This window comes from Dioscorea cayenensis, chromosome 11 (genome assembly GCF_009730915.1).
Source record: "Dioscorea cayenensis subsp. rotundata cultivar TDr96_F1 chromosome 11, TDr96_F1_v2_PseudoChromosome.rev07_lg8_w22 25.fasta, whole genome shotgun sequence".
Classification (NCBI taxonomy): domain Eukaryota; kingdom Viridiplantae; phylum Streptophyta; class Magnoliopsida; order Dioscoreales; family Dioscoreaceae; genus Dioscorea; species Dioscorea cayenensis.
In genome coordinates, this window is record NC_052481.1 from 13,942,682 (window position 1) to 13,950,000 (window position 7,319).

Here is a 7,319-nt window from a genome sequence, read left to right on the forward strand (position 1 = left end):
AAAGTAATGCTCATCATAAGGAAAGAACACTTCGCATTCTTATAACACAAGTATTTATCACCGTGCCTATGAGAAACTCTCAATTCATATGATGACAAAACCATCTGCACGCATACACGAGGGGGTTCAGTAAAGCTTAATAAAACAAAAACAACTTGAGTATATAAAAGATAAAGAAATGAATACAACTCGGGACCACAAAATGAAAATAAACTCGGAAGGAAAGTCCTTTCAGAGTATACCAGTCCAAAATAAAATGGAAAAAGTAATAAAACAACGTAAACAAAGGAAATCAAGTGTCGGTGCCGTACTTTGGCTCATCTGCTGCTGCGGGTGTTAGATCGAAGGCTGCTCATGGAGGTAGTGATGGTGATGCAGGAGGGGCCTGAGGAGTCCTCGGCCGTAAGACAAATGACAAGGCGATGTCTCGCTATAAAATCTATTGTAACGTGTCAAAACATGCCATGAACTCTATATAGTGTGCAGCCTACGCAGCCCGAATCTCAACAATCTTCGCTCGGGCCTAAGCAACCTCTGTCCGTAGCACCCCCTAGCACTTTCGAACCTCTCAAAGCGATCATGGGCTCAAGATGGTGAAAACATGCATGCTGGGGGTGGGTCCTCCACCACCGGAGGTACCTCGGTCTCCATCGGTCTGGCTGAGCCTCAGGAGCAAGCTGAGAAACCTCGGCATTATTAGCCTCATCCTCAGCTATCTCCGGAGCTGGTAGAACCAAAGCATAAACTCCCGTCTGAACCCTGCAGACTATACCCATCAATCTCATCGTCTCTAGGCTCAGGGGGGCAGGTGTACTCGTTTTCTCGGCCCTATGAATCACGTCCAAGAGACCCATGCCGAAAACTAGTCTTGTAATATAGGGGCTCAAGAAGGTCGCTCCCAATATGGCATACTGCCCCTAGTGTCAAATGTACTCTTTGATGATGTGCCCTAGATGAATTGGTATATGCTGCACCATCGAATACAAGTACAGAAGCTCCTGTCGGCCCAGAACGCCAGTGCTATCACTATGGCCATTCACCGACCCGCTCAGAATGGCGTGTAAATATCGGTACACAGGTCGGGAATGGCACGTGGCCTTGGGCACCCCCAGCTCATACTAACCCTGACCACATAATGCTCTATAAGCTCTCTGTGGGGTCAAAGCTCCTGGGTAATCTATCGGTAATTGGGAATACTCCTCAGTGTCTATAACTGCCTCCTCGTATAAACCAAGTCGAACTGAAAACTGAGTAATGGTCATACTGTGGTGATGTCCAAATGCTTTGAACTGAATGGCGTCCAAACTGTCAAATCTCGCATAAGATCTATCAAACTCAAATGACGATAAGATCTATCGAACTCAAATGACGATAAGATCTCAAGTATAAGCTCATGAATGGCTAGCTCCCTAGTTGACAATAACTGCCTCTAACCTCCCACTGAAACGAGATCATCGACCTCATCTGTGTACTCATCTCCCTCCTGTAGATCTCTCAATATACTCGTGTTAAAGAAATGAGTCTTTTCGAACCGAAGTCTCAACAGATGCTTAAAACAAGCCTGGTGCTCGGGAATAGCAAATGTCATATCTTTAGACTCGGGGGACGACTCACGCGGTTGTTTCTCGGCTTGCTTCTTAGACCAAGGTGCCATAATCTACAAAATTTGAAAGAAAAATCGATCAAACTAGTTAATTAAGTAATGACGTAGAAATCCACACAGTTGTGTGGAATTTTTGCACACCCGTGTGGATCCATAGGGCATGAAAAACGCACGGCCACGCCTCAAAAATCCAAAAATACACCGTTAAATCACTTCTAACTTCATTCTAAACATGCATAATCATTCTAATTGTAGAAACAAATCATTATTAACTAGTTTCATTGATTAAAATCAATATTTGGCGAAGAAAACAAAAGATAGGGCTTACTGATAAGTTGAGATTGAAAATCTTGATATGTTCAGAAAGCCAAGTAAAAATCCTTCCAAATCAGCAATGCGAGGTTTAGAAATGATGTGAGAGTTCTCTCTCGTGAATAGAGAATGTTATGATGAAGAGGAACGGTGATCCTTTAAAAGGAACTCGCACTTTTTGGCTTTCTATACATCTGCACGGACGTGCAGAAAATACCACATGGGCGTGCGGAAAATAACAACACCCGTGAGCCCAACCCACAGGTGCAGTCGCACGCCACTATGGCTTCTCTGCCCAACTGAGAAAATTTTCTAAGTGTTTCGCACGACCATGAGGTAATTCCGTACGGGTGTGGACATTCATAGACCAAACTCACAGGGGAAAACGCATGCCCCTGTGTCTTCTTGTGATGGAGAGAGCTCTTCTGCATAGATCCGCATGGGCGTGCGGAAAATACCCACGCCCGTGCTTTTATCACAGGTTCGCCAACAGGGGCGACACCACCTCTTGGTCCCAAATCTAAGATCAACCATGCCTAACTCTATAAATGTCCTGGAGGAGAAATTGAATAACCTTTCAACCTCACGCTCGTATAGAATTGCATTGAGTTCTAGAGATTCCAAGTGATAAATCCTCTTTCTAGATGTAAACCTAACCCTTTGGTCCAGGTGGAAGGTCTCTAGCCATAATTAAGCTCTAGGCACTAAAATAACTTCAACGCTTCACTCCGTTGCAACCGCAACTAAGCCCCATCGGAAGGTCATCCTTTATCCCATTCGCTCTATTATGACTGCAAAGAACTTGTGGAAATGGAGGTAGGATAAATCATAATGGAGGGGAAAGGGGACACTCCACCACCTCTCGGCTCACCCTCTCAACCCTCTCCAATCTATCTTTCTATAAATCTCGTAGTGTGCCACTCACTCACAAGAGTAACCAACAAGAACTCTTAACACTAGTGTCACTCTAATGAAGTATTCATGCAATCTAGCATTCAAGATTGGATCTCAAAATAAAACATCAATTAATTGAAAGCATAATAAAGAGGTTCAATAAAACGAATACATCCTAGGGTTCACAAATACACAAGTGCCCACTAGGAGGTTTAGCTCTCCATGGAGCTAATTACAATCAATGAAATCAAATGTAAAAGCAAAGAATCCATAGAAAACTCCCTCGATAGTCATGGTGATGGTCTTGTGGAGAGTCCTCTACTTGTCCAAGGACCCCTTTGTTCGGCCTAGGATACACCTCATCGAATCAGTGCCGACGAAAGCTCTCCCACTAACCTTCCTCCAAACGGAATGTGATATCAGAGCCATAGAACCTCTCCCAATCCCTAGCCAATACCTCTCAAAACCCTTGTCACTGCCTTCTCTCAAGTTAGGGAAAAGATGGAGAAAGGAATCCTGAAATCGTCCATAAAGGGCTGGAATCAGGAATCCACACGCCCATGTGGGTGCCCGTGTGGAATTTTCACACAGGCGTGTGGAATTTCCACATGCTCATGTGGAGTCTCTGTTTTGATCCTTCATCGAACGGCTGTGAACAATACCTACTGCAATGTGCATTTACGATCCACATTGGCTTCTTTCTCTAATACTCGGCCTCACAACCCTATCTGCATGAAAGTAACATAAATACACACATATTAGCATTAAAGCTCGATAAAAGTAATTCTCATCATGAGGAAAGAACACTTCGTATTCTTATCTCACAAGAACTTATCACAACTTTACACAATGTGAGGTGTTGAGACTGAGCAATTTTTCTGCCAGGACATACTGTAGGTTTAGTCACGATTGATCTTACGTTTAGGACCGTGTATTTTTAGGATTCCCATGACTCATTAAGCATCAGTTTGGAGACATAATAGTTGGTTTTGCACTTGAAGCAATTGTCCCATGGCGAGCAATATCCGGGTGCCCCACTTTCTATCGATTGCCTTTCCTCTCATCTTTATAGCATCTCTCTTCCTTCTTCTTTCTTTATTTCCATTCTCATTGATTTTGTTCACACCACTATTACAATTCATCTTTATTCTAGTTAAATAGCAATCTTTGTGTTTTTTATCACTATTCCTTGTGGATACGACTACCCACTCACTAGGTTATTATTACTTCGACATACCCATGCACTTGCGGTTCACACTCAAAAGGGCATTGTCATAATCCAAGAACAACCAGCCCTTGCCTCTAAGCCAATGGTACTAGTCCCCTACAAGGTCCCAATGGAGAAATCACTTAATCTCAACACCTCACACCCCATATGACTGACAATAAACTCTAGGGATACCTAAAAAGTGAAACCGATTCCTAAAGATAAATCTAACCCTACTTCTAGTCAAAAGATCACTAACCCCTAAAAATGTTCCGCTGAGAAATCTCTCAATCTCACACCTCACACCAAATATGGTTGCATAGTGTCAGAAATACGGAGATAGGAAACACTCATTGGAAGGGAAAGGGGACACTCCAGTATCTCATGATTCACCATCTCAACCTTCTTTAACCTTGGAGTTCTAACTCTAATGGAGACCTCTCTCTCATCAAAGTAACAATTTGATAAGTGCTTGTGCGATAGGAATGCTGAGCTCTTTCCTTATGTTGAGCATTACTTTTCTCGGGTTTTAATGCTAATATGGGTGTATTTGTGTTACTTTTATGCAGGTAGGGTTGTGAAGCTGATTATGAGAGAAAGAATCAATGTGGGTAGTAATGCACTAATTTGGAGGAAATCTTGCTAAGTTTCAAACGCGAAGACATAAGCCAGGTTCCACATGCAGGAATGTTTGCTAACCTCCTCGTACTCGAGTTAGCACAACTATTTGGAGGGGCATAAGCGCAGTCACATTCAAGCATTCTGGCTTGTGCATACAGAACAAGATCTCCACCAACATGTCTATTATTAAAGAAGCAAGGCGATCCACAATGTAAATGTGTGTTGTTTGTGTTACCTCGATGAACGTATGGATTCGGAAGTATTTCAGGCCGGTATTGTAGTAGGGTATTGTAAAAACATTTTAGAAAAATATTGTCACGACCTTTGTTTACTGACCGGCCAAGAAAACTAAAAAACGAGAGAATCCACGGGTGTGTGAAAAATTCCACGCGCCGTGTGAAAAAAATCTAAAGGCGTCCACATAGGCATGTGGATTCACGATTCTAGCCCTTTAAAAAGCCGATTTCAGCCCCAATTTTAGCATTATTTTTCTCCATCTTTTTCCCTATCTTTTTCTTCTACCATTCATCATCTTTGGAGAGTCTTGGCGGCTAGGGGTTTTGGGACGAGGCTTTGGAGAGGTTTGACGACGTTTGACACCGCCTTTCCTTGGAAGAGGTATTGGTTGAGCTTTTCGTTCGTACCGATCCGGCAAGGTGTGCCCTAGGTTTGAGGAGGGGACATTTGACGAAGACACGGCCGATCCACAAGACCTTCGACATGAATACAAGGGGGTTTTCATTCATGGATTGCATCTCTTTACTTTTGATTTCATTATCTATTGTATTTCTCTCCATGGAGAGCTAAACCCATAGTGGGTACTTGGGTATTTGTGAACCCTAGGATGTATTCGTTTCATTGAATCTCTTTATTATGCTTCCAATTAATTCATGTTTATTGTGAGTTCAAATCTTCTAGGCTTGATTGTTTGACTACTCCCCTAGAGTGACATTAGGATTGAGAGTTCTTGTTGGTAACTCTTTTGAGTGAGTGACGCACCACGAGAGTTAGACAAAGCTAGATTGGAGAGGGTTGAGAGGGTGAGTCGACAGGTAGCAGAGCGCCCCCTTTCCCCTCCAGTGTGACCTATCCTACCTCCACATTCCAAGAGTTCTTTGCGGCCATAGTAGACTGAATGGGCTAAGGGATGACCTTCCGCTGGGGCTTAGTTGCGAGTGCAATGGAGTGAAGCCTTGAAGTGATTTTAGCACCAAGGTCTTAATTGTGGTTAGGGATCTTCCCCCTGGACCAAAGGGTTAGGTTTATACATGGGAATAGGGTTTATCACTTGGAATCCCTAGAACTCATTGTAATTCTATACGAGTGCGAGGATGAGAGGTTATTCAATTTCTCCACCAGGACATGTGTAGAGTTAGGCATGGTTGACCTTAGATTTGGGACCATGTATTAAAGGATATCCATGACTTATTAATGCATTAGTTAGAAATCATAATAGGGGGTTTTGCACTTGAAATGATTGTCCTATGTGGAACAATATCCGAGTACTCCATTTATCGTCGATTGCCTCCCCTATCTTTTACTTGGGCCTCCTTTATCCTTTCTTATATTCGTTTGCATTGAGTTTGTTTTGACATCACATTCAACATATTTTCATTCTAGTTAAATAGCAATCTTGGTGGTTCTAAGCACTATTTCCTGTGATTCGACTACACTCTCACGGGTATTGTACTTTCAAACCCGTGCACTTGCGGTTCTGAGGCATATTCGGTCGTGTCAAGTTTTTGGCGCCGTTGCCGAGGAGTAGGCGTTTAGTGATACTTTGTACTTTGTTTTCTTAGCTATTCATTTATTCATTCTATTTCATATTTTCTTAGCTATTGGTTGGATGAACCATTGTTAGGCGGTCCCAAGCCCGATAATTCACCCATTACCCTCAAGAGAATTTGCTCATCGCGCTTCCTATACGAGGAGGCATTCACAGATACTGAGGTGTATTCTTAGTTACCGACTGATTTTCCTGGAGCTTTGACCCTTCAGAGAGGTTACAGAGCATTGTATGGTCAAGGTCAGTACAAGCCGGGGGTATCCAAGGCCAACCTGTGTAAAGATATTTACATGCCATCATGAGCTGGTCGGTGAATGGCCGTGGTGATAGCAATGGCATTCGAGCAGCGGTAGCTTCTATACTTGTATTTGATGATGCAGCGCATGCCGATCCATCTAGGGCACATCATCGCTGAGTACATTCGAAATCGGGGCGGTATGCGAGTTGGGAGGCGATCTTCTCGGGTCCATACATTATGAGATTAGCTCTGGGTATCGGTCTCTTGGGCGCGATTCGCGGGATCCGAAGGCAGTATACGGCGCCCTGAGCACTGGAGGCGATAAGATTGATGGGCATGGTCCGTGGGGTTCGGACGGGGGTTTTATGCTCACGGTTCTACCGGCCCCAGAGATAGCCGAGGAGGAGGGTGATGATGCCGAGGCTTTCCAGCCTACCCTCGAGCCTCAGTCAGCATCTACGGAGACCGAGACACTTCCGGTTACAAAGGATCCACCCCCTGTGCAAAAGTTTTCACCATCTCGAGACAAGGATCACTTTGAGAGGCTCGAGAGTGCTGTGCGGGTGATATGTTTAGAGGTAGCGAGAGGCCGAGGCGAGATTGCCGATATTAGGGGCTGCGTATCTTTGCCACGATATCTGGAGTTCATAGCGCGTGT